Below are 13,856 nucleotides of genomic sequence, written 5' to 3'. Positions count from 1 at the left end.
TGTATTCACCTTTATGGAACCCATTTCTAGATCTTCTGCTTTCATATTTAGTTGTTTACTTTTCAGGAATTTTCCTGCATACAGACAAATATGCTGAAAGCCTTTCTCAAATTTCACACGATCCTTTCCTCCTTGTCTACTTACATTCAAGCAATTGTGATCCCCCAGTTGCTGCTAGCTCCTTATCATCTGATCTACCTTAAAAACACTTATTTGCTACTATCGTTTCAGCGACCACTGCATGCCTTTGTTGGATTTGATGCCATCCTTTGTTCAGTGTTGGTTTAATTGTTAACTTTGGAAAAAGTGGTTGCTTATAATGCAAAAAACGTTGTTCTATTGTGTGGATCTAATAAATAAATAAATAAACAGTAGCTTCTGTGCTCAGCCACTTTGCAGTCTTACACCTTCCTCCTGAGTCAGCTACTGTGCTTGTTTGCTCCATCATTATCCTGGCTGAAAAATGTCAGAGTGATGGAGTACCTATGAGCAGCTTCCCAGAGAAAAAATAAAGGGATTTGCTGAGTGAGCATGAGATGTGTTCCACAGAGAATCCTAATGTCTGACGGCAAATCCAGGACAGAAGCAGGTCCCCTTGCAAAGAGGCTAACCACTGATGGAAACATAATTGTCACAGAAGCTAAGGAGCAGAACTGCTTTTTACAGTTTTTATTTTTCTGATGGCTGTGACAGAGTCCCCATATATATATATTTATATATACATATATATATATGTATATATGTGTGTATATAAAAATCTATGCATATATGTTTATAAGAAAAAATAAGTTTCTACACACACATACATATTTATAGGAAAATCACATCCCCAAAACGTTGGAAAAATGATAAGGCTCTGAAGCCAAGCCCACAAACCTTAGGGGATGTCAGAATTATGATCTAGTGGTACATATTTTAAATAAGGTTCCCTTCTGTATGTGGCATGATAGAATCTTTAATTACATGACTGCGTACTAAGTTTTCCATAGGCAGGCTGTGCCTTTCAGCACACAGGAGGCAGAGTCCTTGGAACAGGGAGAAATTATTTCTGATTCGGCTGATTTTAGTGGTGTTTCCTAGCTGTACTGCTGAACAATACTTAGCATTTGAAAAACAAAATAACCTTACAAAATAATATTTCCCCTCCTCAGCTCCCTCTGCCCTTCCCATACCCAAGTGGGTCAGCTGTAGGACTGGGTTATAAAACAAGGGTGCTGTCTCAGTGGAGGGCTACAAGCAGCTATGTGTAGCTGGTGCAAGGGCACCCTGGAGTCACCATGCTGCCACAGGCTTTGGGTGGACAAGAAAGAGAAAGAGAGACCTCCAGGTCTCTTCCATAGTGGCCACCATCTTCTGGGCTTGTCCTAAACAGCATCTCTCCACCTTTCCTCCCTTCCCCAGTCCTGCCTGCCTCACAGGTCCCTGCTGTTCCTATTTCTGCCTATTTCTTCATTCCCACCCTCCATCTCCTGAGAGGCCTCATCCCCTGACACTGCATTTGGCATGTCTCCCTTTCCTCAAGCCTTTGAGGCCCCAGCCAAGTGAAGTTTTGAGAACAGAATAGAAACATTCCTCCTGTCTTCTGTTCCCATTTCTCGTATCAGTTGTAGGGCTAGTAAGTTTAGAAGGAAATCCCATTCAGCACCACCACCACAACAGTGACATTTGTTCAGCAGCAATGCAAGCATTTATCCAACTTGGCATCAGAAACCTGCAAAGAGATGGAGCGGGCTCAACTCACGTGTTGTAGCTGCCCAAATGTGACGTGGAACATGTCACTCTTCATCAGTGAATTGAAATTTTCATTTTTCTTTTGTGGTTAACCCTTAGCCAAATTCAACCCCACAGCACATTAGTGGGGCTAAAGCAAGTCTACCTTCCTGTGCCTCACCATAGTATTTCAGGTTCCTGGGTTTCACTACAGGAACACTTACATTTCCAGAGTAAATCGTTATGAGGTTTTTTCTTGATGGTCAGTTGCTTTTTGCTAAGAAATGTCTAAAATGTTCTAGCTGAAACCACTTGATAGAGGCTGTGAAGGCTGTAGTCTGGTCATTACAGTTCAGTAACTTCACAGGTTGCTGAAAGTGGGGGATTTAGAACAAAAAGTGCTGTGAAATCTTCATTACCTCTAATGCTGCGTTACCAGCTGGCATCCACAATGTGTTGCACAGCTGCTCAAACCACGAGCAGCATTGGGAGGAGAGGGGAGGCTTTACCCACACATACACCTGCTAGATATAGGGCCTGAGTTACCTATACATCATCACACCCAAACCATCACAGCCATGGAGGAGCATTTGTCATCACATCTTAAGTGCCAAAAAGAGGCAATACCCACCTAGGGAGCCCTTTCTAACCCAGATGTAAAACAACAGGAGCTGACCTGTATTTCCTGCTGCACATAGCAGGAGCATGTTCACATCCTCAGACATCCCTTTCAATGATCAAGTGGGAAATTAAGATTTGTGCCCTGCATTACTTAAAAAGTAAAACAAAATGGGTTCCTGTCCCTACGCTGATCTGAAATGAAGAAGAGGTGTTCTCACCTGTGCTGCTTGGTTTCTTGCATATTAGTTTCTCTGTGGCAACTGACTCTTTTTACTGACAATTATTGTGTTCCACTGATGGCAAAACTGCCAAAATCCTTTGTGGAGATGGAGAAATTAATTATTTTTGCTCAGGTCTGAAAGCATCAAAAAAGGAAACTTGAAACCTTTGTTCTGTACAGTTTTATTCCATCCAGCTCTGAAGAATACAGAATGATGCCTTTCAGTAGAGAGAGATGTACTGTATTATTTCAGAGGTTTATTGTTACCAATATAATTTGGGAATGTGCTTTTCTCCCTATGGAAAAAGAACTGTTTCACAATGTACTGTACTTTCTCTTCTGATGTTCTTGGTCCTGCTGGATGCAAGCAGTTTGGATAGGACATTCATTCTCCTACAAAGTAGATAAAAATTATTCAGAGGATGTCTCCTGGTCACACATTGATCTTGTTTCTCCCACAGTGGGACCCACAAATAGCTATAGCAATGTCTGCCCTCTTCTCTTTCTCTCTACTTTCCATAATACTAGGAATCATGCAGGTGAAGGGGAGGTGGCTAGCAAGCTCGAGGTTGAAAGCTTACACAAAGCAGGGTGCTTGAACTCTCTTTCTGTGTCCTAAATCCTTCACAGGCACAAACTGGCATAACAAAACTTATTTCTGTAGGGCTTCTGTGTTCAGAGGTGCCTAGTGGATGTGTCAGTAGCATGGGGTGCTGTAAGGGAAGATGGGGTGTGCTAAACCAAATATGAACCCCACAGAGGCCAACCTGGCCCCTGAGAACACCTAATTCAGGGAGGAGACCCGCTACCCAAAGGTCTGACTGCTGATCCCACCTTTGTTCAGGAATGACACCAGGGTGATTGTCCCTGAGTCCCACAACACCACTTTCAGAGCTGTCCTTCCAGACATGAGATACTCCATGAAATGATGGGGGTGGATGGAGGTTCTCAGGGATATTTTCATACTTCTGGAGATAGATAGGGGATTTTGGTTTGTTTTCAATCACATTTCAGACAATAAAAATGCATTTATTTCTGATTGCGCTGGCTTTAAGAGATCTTAAATATCATCTCCAAGCAGAGAAAAACACGTTCAATATGAATAAAAGGAAGATCCAGGTACTGTTCTTCTACATTTTTCAACAGGAACACAAAGGAAATTTTTGAGGAAATCTTGCTTTTAGCCACCTCACAGGCATCCTCCTGTCCAATGGTGGCACTAGCTCCTACCCATCAACTGTCCTTTACTTCCTCTTGCATTGCACATCAAGCTTTGCTGTTCTGAAGTTTCCTTCAGCTGACAACAGCAATATGGAAGTATTGCAGCTGTCCAGCTGCAAAGAAAGGTCCACCACTTACCAGTTGGCAGGCATCTGATTTTTGTGCCTTGTAGTCAAATCACAGCTGTGTTGCACGCTGTAATGATCACAGTGCCTTAATGAGGAAAACCTCTTGCTGCTGACAATGAGCCGCTGACAATTAGAAGATCAATATCCAGCACGGTTGGATGTCCTACCCAAGATTTTCTTTTCTGATGTATTAAAACATTACAGACTTGGGTGTGGGGTGTGGTTAGGGGTGTGGGGGACAGGAGGTGGCGGGAGGAAGCCTGCTTTCTCTTTGCTCAGGGTTGGGTGGACTTTCTTTATGAAATCTGAGAATGGCAGTCTGTCCCCACCAGCTCTTCCTCAGGAATGCAATCAATGTGATGCATTGTTTGGGATGAAGCTGTCTGTTGGGACAGGTTATCCCAAATACTTACAATTGAATATTACTTTAGTTAAGGTGGACAAATGCCCATAATCTAAATATATGGGTTTTTAATGATTGAAATAAAGTTTCAGTTTAGTTTTCTTAATCTAAGGGCTTTCCCATGTTTCTGTGTACTCATTTATCAAGCTCTAGTACAACAATTTATTTACATTTAAGACCATTTTTGTTTCTGATTTAGAACAAATATAGCAATGCAACATTTCATACTGCTCTAAGAGGGGAAATGTCATGTTCTTCTAAAGCCTGAATTTTAATAACTTCAGAGTGGAAGTCAAAATTAGCTTAAGGAGAGGTTTTAGTATAATAGGTGCACAGACCAGGAAGGGAAAATATTGTGACAGTTTTTTTTTTCATCACATAAAGAAAGCTTCATCCTTTCCCTTACATAAAGAACTTTGTCAGGAAAGTTTGCAGAAGGACAATTTTATGCCTTGCTCATCTCACAAATGGATCTCAATCTCTTGTAACCTTAATAGCAAAGGTTTGTTCAAAATTCAGTTTTCATAAGGAAAAACCCTGGAGAACAAATGATATTATTCCCGAGGAAATTACTTTTACTGCATGTATGTGACTGTAACAGACTAAGAACAAAAATCAATGGCTTATCCGCACACCAAGTACCCTTGAGATTATGAAAAAGCAGGGCCTGAATAACTTATTTTACTTTTTGAAAGAGCACTGGGACAAACATAAAACAAAACCAACAGAAAAATCAACCCATTCTCTGTGCAATGTGCAGTGCTTGCTGTAGCCTTATTTTCCCAATGTTTATTGCAATGCTGCAGAGTACTTGTGCCTAAGGGAACGCTAACCTTTTCCTCAGGTGAAGAACAAGAACATGAGAAATGCAAGTTTTCACTCCAGTGCAGATTTCTCGAATGATCTTCAGTAATTCATTTAATCTCACTGTATATAATTTCCATACTATAAAATGGGGCTGTTATTTTCCATTCTTCTCAACATCGTGAAAATGTATCATAAAAATTTTAGAAGGCAAACAGCCCTGGGAGGTATATGTAATTGTATAGATATATAACTCTTCTTTCTCCCCTTTTTCTGTTTTCTTTTAGATGCCTTTGTGATTTTTAGTAGAAAGTAATGAGGAGCCTGTACTACTATACAGTGTCTTGAGAACTAATTGCATTGGAGTTTTTTTCTCCAATGAGAAAGGAAATTGGGTCTCTCTTCTGGCTAGAACCAGTATATAGAAAGTGAAAACTCCCCTAAAAAGTACACAGGCTGAGTGGCTTGTGGTACTTTCATATGGTCATTTGAGAGGGGGAATATTGGTCTGCAAATTGTTGTAATTAGGTCAGTTTCTGTTCTAAATTATTTTTTCACTAGCTGGTCTGGGCAACAATGTTAGTTTTGGGTTTCTGTACAGATGACTCAGCTTTGCCAGAGTCATTTGCAGTGTTCTTTATTTTCTGGGCTTCTATTAAGTCAAGTGGGTGATTTTAAAGAGGTCCTTCTGCCCAGATCCGGTCACAAAGAAAATCTGGCAATTGCTGTTGTGCCATGGAGTTGTTAAATCAAGGTTACTCAGCCTGCAACTGCTTTTACAATAAACACATAAGGAACAATGTGTACAAGTTACTGATTCCTTTCTTCAGGTTTGACTCATGTAGGTGCAATGGATATTGTTTTTTTAATTTTTCTTTTTATTTTTTTTTCCATTGGAAGTTACTTCGGTGCTGAGGGCTGCCAAAAGGCTTCCAAGACCTATTTGAACCTATTAAAGCATTCAAGCTATGTTGGGCACCATGCCCCCACAAAATTATTTGAGACTTTATTCAAACACCCCAAACTCATTTTCAGTCTATGGCTGCCTAGGAGCACCCAGAGTTTGGCCAGACAGCCAAGTGAAATCACAGCTTGACAGATTGACTGGCAGCTGTAGTCATTTGACGTGATGAGTGCGTGTCAGCCTGTGACAGCACGCACCAGTGCAGGGCTGGCATGGTGCTGGTAGCCCCATTTTTCTCCCTATTTCAGCCGTTCCCTTTTAATCGCAGGTTTTGTTTTTTGTCTTTCTCAGGCAGTGTTGCCATAGCAACAGTGTCTCTTGACCATCCTGCCTTCCTCCCATCAGGGCTACTACCCCTGTCAGCTTCCCATCAGGGAGGTTTCACCCACCTCAGAAACTCTCCCTTAAAGCTGCTTTCCCAGCATGCACACAAAAAGTTGGCATATGCTTCTGCTGAGGTGTCTCCGGATATCACAAGTGGAGCTGCTGGGCTGGCACCTGGTTTTATGTTGCATACTGGCACAATTTTCCGTGCAAGGTGTCTGCAGCAACCTGCTTTTGAACGGTTCAGCCAAAACTACAGGTATCTGTCAGCGTTTGCAGGCAGTGATACAGCATGGTAGACATAAGTCCTCCTTCAGCGTTTGCATCTGTTCTTTAATAAGACAAGAGTTTTTATTTTCTGAAGTGACTTAATAATGAGTTTGGCTTGTGGAGCACTTATGTCTTTAAAAAAACCCATGCCCTGTCAATATTTGTTGGGTAGATCAAAGAGAAACAACCACTGCCTTCTCCTCAAAAATGTCCCCTTTGTGTGTAGACTTGACCTGATCCCTAGGCTCTCTAGCCTCACTTCACCAAAGCTAAACCTGCAACTTCAAAAGCCCTTCCTATTCCCAGGACAGAGTTTTCCCCAGGCAAATCATACAAAAAGTTATAGAGGGATTTGTCAGAAAAAGTGTTACTAGTTGCCCCTCAAGCATCTTACTAAAACCTTTTAGATTTATCATAATTTTGAAACAGGTTCATTCAGCAGTTGTAAATTTCTCAATAAGACCCCAGTGGGTAGAAAGAACCATTTATAGGGTTTGGAATGTATTGAAAGGATTCATTAAAAAAAGGTTAACTAAAATATCTAAATGCATAAGTGAATATATTTTTAATAAATTATACAACAGTCTGTCACAACAGGCTATTTATACAAGAGATTTCTATTTGACACAAAGTAACGTCTCTATTTACTAAAGTAAGGATTTATGTCATGTGTGCTACCTGTGCATACCATTTTATACATTTTCACAAAGAACAGCAAGTTCAAACTTAAATGATAAACTTCTGTATGTGGTGCAGCTATGCACAGGTTAAGTGTGTCTGAGGTGGGCAGAAAAGAATATACAGAAAGAAAATATCTGGGAAGCATGATATAATCTATTCTGGAAATCCTGTTATTGAACAGTAACTTACCTGAATCTGAGCTGACATATCTACAAGTGACAGTGTTAAGACTGTAACAGAAAATTGTATGCACAGTAAGATGTGTTAGTAAACTGAATTTCCTCTGTGTATAATGCAGTCACTGGATATATGGGCCATGGGTGCTGCCTGGTACTGCTAAAAGTACTGTCCCAAGGTACTGCTGTATCTTATTGTCCAGCAATCCAGTAAATACTAAATGGAAGAGTAGTAATAAAACTAGTTAGAATGGTATCTATTACTCTAAGTTGTAGAGTGGGTAGGACCGTACCCAATATATCTAATAATTTATAGTGTAGAAACATAATGATAGACTCTAAATTAGCTGGTATGAAAGAGTCCTTAGGGATGTCATTGTGAATAATCCTCTGAAAGTGTCATCTCATTGTCTATAGTGTTCAAAAAAGCAAGCTGGATCAGGGAAAAAGGAAAAAAGAAAACCAGAAAGGAAAACCTTGTGTTTGCACTAAACTCCTTGGTATACATGTATCCTGAATATTTTACAGTTCTGGCCGTGGTATATCAGAAATAACTTCAATGAACAAAAAAGGTATGAAGAAGGAAAAGAAAGATGGCCAAGGACATAGAATAGCTTGCCTACTGTGTGAGAATAGTCAATGTACACTATGTTTTATCTTGGAAAAGAAATACGCACTAACAAAGGTAACAGGACATGAATGCTGTGAACAGGGAGTAAGTTTCGCTCTTTCTTGTAATACAGAAACTAGGTGATACCCAACAAGCTGATTAGGTAGTACATTTAAGACACACAGACACAGATGCACAGGGACAAAAATAAATTTTCACTCACCATTTAATTAAAGTTGCATAATTCGCTGCCACAAGATGTGCAGGTTAAAATATAACTACTTTTTTAAAGCGTAAGTGGATCGAAAATAGCATTTGGCAAATTGATGGACACACCTTCGCCAAGGGCTACTGAATAAGTAGTTCAGATGCAGCTGTGGCTGAGGACCTAAACATCTGCAGCTGAGGTCTGATGGGACAGTACACTGGGGAAGGACTGCTCTGTGTTCTTTCCCAGGGCTTCTTCCACCTTGAATGAAAGTCCTTTCATACCACATGAGCTTTTGATCTGGTCCCATACAGCTAATTTAATGTACCCTCTGATGTGATGAGGTGGAGATGGAGACAGTGTTGCCCTGTACAGGCAGACGTGTTTTTCTCTACGAGGCTAAATAGGCTGGGGAAAGTACTCCACTAACACAGCTCTAATGCTTGATTTCCACAGAACCAGTCTCATTTTGTATGTTGATGGCCTTCTGCAGACATAGCCAGTGTCCAAAACACAAATCTAATTGTTCTTTGAGGGTCAGTTTCCCACTAAAGAAAAAAAAAAGTTTAATTAAATTTAGTGTTTCATTTAGCAATGAACTTTTAAAAATAAATTATTTCAATAAGTTTAAATTTAAAACCATTTAAAAATATATATTGTTTCAGTAATTTTATTTAAGTGAGCGCACATAACGTTTCTAGTTATCATACTTGAAAATGTCCCTGACCTATCAAGTAGTGGTAACAAAAAGACATAGAATAGGTCAAATTCCTGTAGAACTATATAAAGGTTGAATTTTATTTTGAATAATGCTTTACATCTTTTCCATCAAAGCTCTCAAAGTACTTTGGACTTAGGTAGCTTAAATCTCAGTTGGGTTTTGGAAGCCTTTTTCCTAAAATGTATCACCATAAAATGGTATTTTTTCAAGTTCATTTTTATAGACTTTTTTCCCCTGTTGCTTTGGGCACGAATTACTTTTCCATTCCTGGTAACTAAAGTCCTGGGTGGCATTCACTGTCTGGAAGTAGCTACAGGAAATAGAAAAATTACAATTTATTCTGTTACAGGGGGGTACCTATGAAAACGTTTGTATACACTGCAGTCCTATTGAGAATTTCAGTGAAGTGTTACGCTGTTCATTAATTACAGAAGAAAATCAGGTCAAGAAATGGATTCCAGCCCTAAAGATTATTATATTCCTGTTACAGTCATGTTGTGCTAAGAAATAGCATACCCCATTTTTTCACTTTAGATAAATTTCAGTTTGCACTGTCAGATACAAGTATGCGGTGTGGAAGATTCTAACCTACGTCAATCTGTAGATCCAGGTAGACATAAAATTATACCAGGAACAAGTCCTCTTCATGTGTATTTTTCTTCAAAGGTAAGAATTTTGCTGCTGTTTGGAGTATGAGAAACATAACTTTAGCATTGGTATCTGCTTAAAGATGTGGATGTTCCTGCTTTCTAATTTAATTGTTCTCTGAATGAAGATGTTAATTACTTCAGTTCTTAATTTTTCTTTTAGTTTTGGGGGAGCAAAAGAGTGAGGCAGATGGGAGCTCTTATTATGTTTCAACTGTTTATGCTGGGGAACTGTAAGTGGGATGTCACATCCTACTTCATCCGTCACAATGAGTCAACGCATGTGAAGAGTTCAAGATGTTCCCTTCAGCAAAGAGAGGCAGTGTGTGCCGGGGAGAACAACTCTGTGGTTTTGTGTTCACAAATAACTGTACTTACTGAAATGACAGAAGTATAAACCTGAACAATGTTCTCCCAAGGTCAGATAGCAGTGTTTGGTGAATAATAATGAAGGGTACAATGTGCTAACCTCAACTACTGCTCAGTTTTACTTGTCTAACCTCAGCAAGGAGGAAGAAGTAGGAAAGACCCAGAAGCAACAATAAAAATTATAGCTGTATGCAGAGTTTTTTGAAAGAGAAGATTAAACAAGATAAAAGTAGCTCATTCCTTTAATGTATATCAGGAAGCATGATAGATCTGTAAGAGATGGGTCTATAAGAGAAAGTCTGACAGAGGCAGTAGAGTGGACTCTTGCTTACTTTGTTATTATACACTAATGCACTAGGTAGCCATAGAGTACTATGAAAATACCAACTTAAAAAACTTCTGTCAGGCTCTTTTCCCTTATGTTATTCAGCACAAAAAAACCTGATGGAACTTACCACTACAAGATATTATTAAAACAATATGCTGATATACTGAGAAGAACTCCAGTAGAGTATGAAAAATGGAAGCACTCATTTTCCAAAGCACACAGTTTTATGTGAGCTCAACCCTTGCCCTTCAGGGTATAAATTAAGAACTAATTAAGTGGGAACACAAATTAACTTTCATCTTAGTCATAAGGGTATTTATTGCTTGCACTTTGTAGCTCTCTAAAGCTTTGTCAGACACTGGCCAAGACTGGTGACATGTCTGACAATGTGTGACACTGGCCTGGTCTGATACAGCAATTTTTCTGGAAAGTAGAGAGCACTGGGGTTGGGTCACTTCTATCATATTTTACTTAATATGCTTGTCAACCGCAAAATTTATGAGGTATGAAGAGGTTATGTTTTTAGAAAGTTTCATGTACTGAGCTGAGACCGAAATATAGAGCAAGGCTTAGAAGGCAAATTCTTAGGATCTGAAGTTTAAGTTATAAACAATGAAAAAAATGGTAGAGTTGGGATCAGACCTCAGCTGTCTCATCCATTCTGCATTACATGGAGTTATTCTCAATAAAATATTCTCTAAAGTGTTATCTAATGATACTGTCACTGGCCAGACCCTGAATTGCTCAGCATAAGAATACCAGGGCTTCTGCCCACAAACAGGTGAACTTGGGTCTGGTATTGCACAGCTGACCTCACAGCTCCATCTTTTCACATCTCAAAAATATAAGCATTTAGCAGGTTTGTGGGCAGGCTTTGCAGACAGCACTGAACAACACATGACTGCAATGACATTGCCACAATCTATGGAAAGTAAAAGAAGCTTGGAGCTAGCTCAGGGTTTCTCAGTGGTGTTGGTAAAACTGAATGAGGACATCCTCAGGGAGAAGATGATCAGTTCTGATGGCAGTAAAGAGTGGAGGAAGGCTGAGATGAACCACTGAGGAGAACTGAATAATGAAGGCTGGAAAAGGTCCACAGCTTCAGGACTTGCAGATAAAAAAGGAAAAGCTGGAGGGGTTCCCAGGATTTCTGTGGCCCTGGGAGAGGCCAAGGTGGTTTGTTGGGGTTGTGCAGACTTTGGAGGGCCGTCAGTGCTCACAGGACTATTTCTCTCTCATCCCTCAGCCTATCATCTTCTGGAAGAAAACCTCATGCTTTGCTTGTGACTGTTTCCCATCTGGTGCTGGAGCTTCCTCCTCCTGCCACAGGTGACCGTGTTACCTGTGCATCCCAGCCAAAAGTCCCCTCTCCCTTGTGCCGTAGCATCCTCCTCCTGCTGTGGCCTTGGGAGCTTTTGCTCACCTGAGATGTTGGTGTTGTGTGGGAAGGAGGGAAGGAGACAGGACAGCGGCAAGACCTTCTCCTGCAGCAGAGAAAGGGCAAATCTAAGTGGATGGGGAGAAGCCAGGCAGGAGAGCAGTGGTAACAGACTTTGGAAGTTGAACTTGGAGGGATAGCACAATGTGTTGCTCGAATGCCAGAGCTGCTCTCTCCTCCATTTCCCCAAAGCAGGGACCCTAGTGGTGCTCAGCAGTCAGCTGCCTTACGCAAATGTTGATTTTGTCTATACGTAAATCCAGTCTCGTATTTGGCTACGTTTGTTTGAGCTACAGTCACCTCTTTGGCCTACAGCAATAGTCTGAGCTCACCCTACACTGTCCTTTTTTGGGGATGTGTGGTGGGGCTGTGGGGAGGAAAATTAAGGGCAAGAATTACTGCTGCACTCTCAGAAAGCTCCTGCACATTGCCGAAGTTGTTTGTCTGAGACTTAGACAAACATCTTGGAAAAATCCGGTCTCCATACTTGTGTGCATCCCACAGTCAAAGCGCAGGCACGTATTTATCAGAAACCTATCATGCACCAGATGGTAGAATAAAGTGGTTGTTTAAACACACTGTGACTTTAGGGTAACCTGGCATAGCACATTCTCAAAATATGCTGCATGTGTTTCTTCACAGATCTCAACTAAAATACAGCGATGAATAACTTCTTAAAAATCCTAGTAAAACAACATGCCTTTTGTTTCTTATATATTATCTAAGAGTCGCTGCAGCAAACATAAGGAAGGAATTAGTCTGGAATTGAGCTTCACTGAATACGATACTGAAAGAGGAGTTTTCTTTTAAAGCATAGGCCTACACCTGTTCAGCAGGTGAAGTCCTGAAGGGCTTGCATGCTACAATCTACCCAAAGCACTAAACTGCCATCAGGTTATCTGGCTGCTGTCTGCTGCAGGCCATATCTGTGCCCTTCACAATTTTCTGGCCCAGGACATACACATGAGCTCTGCCTATGCACAGAGGTCTTGGTCAGATGTGGAGAGAGTGTGCTTCTGGCAGAAAAATTGGGAGCTGTAGTGGATTCACATTCCCTGACTCTGGGGCTTGGTGAGGAAGCTATGCCAATCTGTGTAGTCAAAATACTATTTGGTTCAGGACAGCCCTCATGCTTTACCTTGCGGCTGAGTTGGACCTGCTTCTGTTCATGGGTTATGGAATAAGCTCAGGAGCTTCGTAAGACAATGACTGTAGCAATCCTCTTTAACAAGTAAAGTAGAATCTAGTGGGGAAAAGGCAACTTGTTCTCTGTTTTCAGCATACCACTGCCTTGTATTGATGGGTCAATAGCCTGTGGTTCAGAGATCTGGATGAACTCCTTAGAGCTTTAATCATCGAGCATCTGCAACGTTTAGGCATCAGCTTCCTTGCAGTGAGCTTCTTTGAGATTTTGATCAAACCAAGTACTCCATAAGAAAACCTTTCTTACTGATTTTTGACATACACACTTCCATAGTTCCTTAATTACTTTTCTCAGTTCCCAAATCTTCAAGTAAAAAGAAAAATACATGACATTGCACATGAATATTTGGTGCAGGTTTGATTGTTTTCATTTTTCTCTCTTACATAACAGCTTTTACCTTCACTTGCAGAAGTGTTATTACTCACATGTCATTCATAATCCTCTCCCCCACCTCCTATCTCTGTTTCCCCTCTTGAGCATGATCTACTAAATTTTCTGACAATATTTTTTTAATTACTTTCTATGTCTACTAATACTGTGGAGGGAACACAAGCAGCATAGAGCAAGCAGGTCTTTACTCTCACTTGCCTATTACCTGAGGATTTATGAACTAAATTTTCTTGCAGAATCTTCACCTCAATGGACAAAGAGACTTCTACGCTTCAGCTGGCCTTCCTTACAACAAATTTTGGTTTCCAGATTTGTTGGTGTGATGCCCATGCTAGAATCTGCAAACCTGGCTCTCAGAATCAGGCAGGTGACAGTCAGAAAAAATCTCTGTAAACCAAGTGGGCTGAATCTGAATGTGA

General features: G+C 40.6%; 1 protein-coding gene across 9 annotated transcripts in view; it reads right to left on the bottom strand.

Annotated features, from left to right (window-relative positions):
• The window catches only part of LOC308059393 (uncharacterized protein), a gene marked incomplete at its 5' end in the record, with an annotated part of 74,999 nt that overhangs the window by 15,070 nt on the left and 46,073 nt on the right, over nt 1-13,856 (bottom strand). For 4 of the 9 annotated variants that reach the window (XM_080376663.1, XM_080376666.1, XM_080376667.1 and 1 more), the window contains one exon: nt 1-8,888. This exon is cut by the window's left edge and continues 15,070 nt beyond it. The other 5 variants (XM_080376665.1, XM_080376660.1, XM_080376664.1 and 2 more) reach the window with 5 other exon arrangements.

The sequence above is a fragment of the Falco punctatus genome (genome assembly GCF_963210335.1).
Source record: "Falco punctatus genome assembly, chromosome: 2".
Taxonomy (NCBI): domain Eukaryota; kingdom Metazoa; phylum Chordata; class Aves; order Falconiformes; family Falconidae; genus Falco; species Falco punctatus.
The sequence above is the reverse complement of the archived record's forward strand: the minus strand, read 5'-3'. Positions and strand labels throughout refer to the sequence as shown.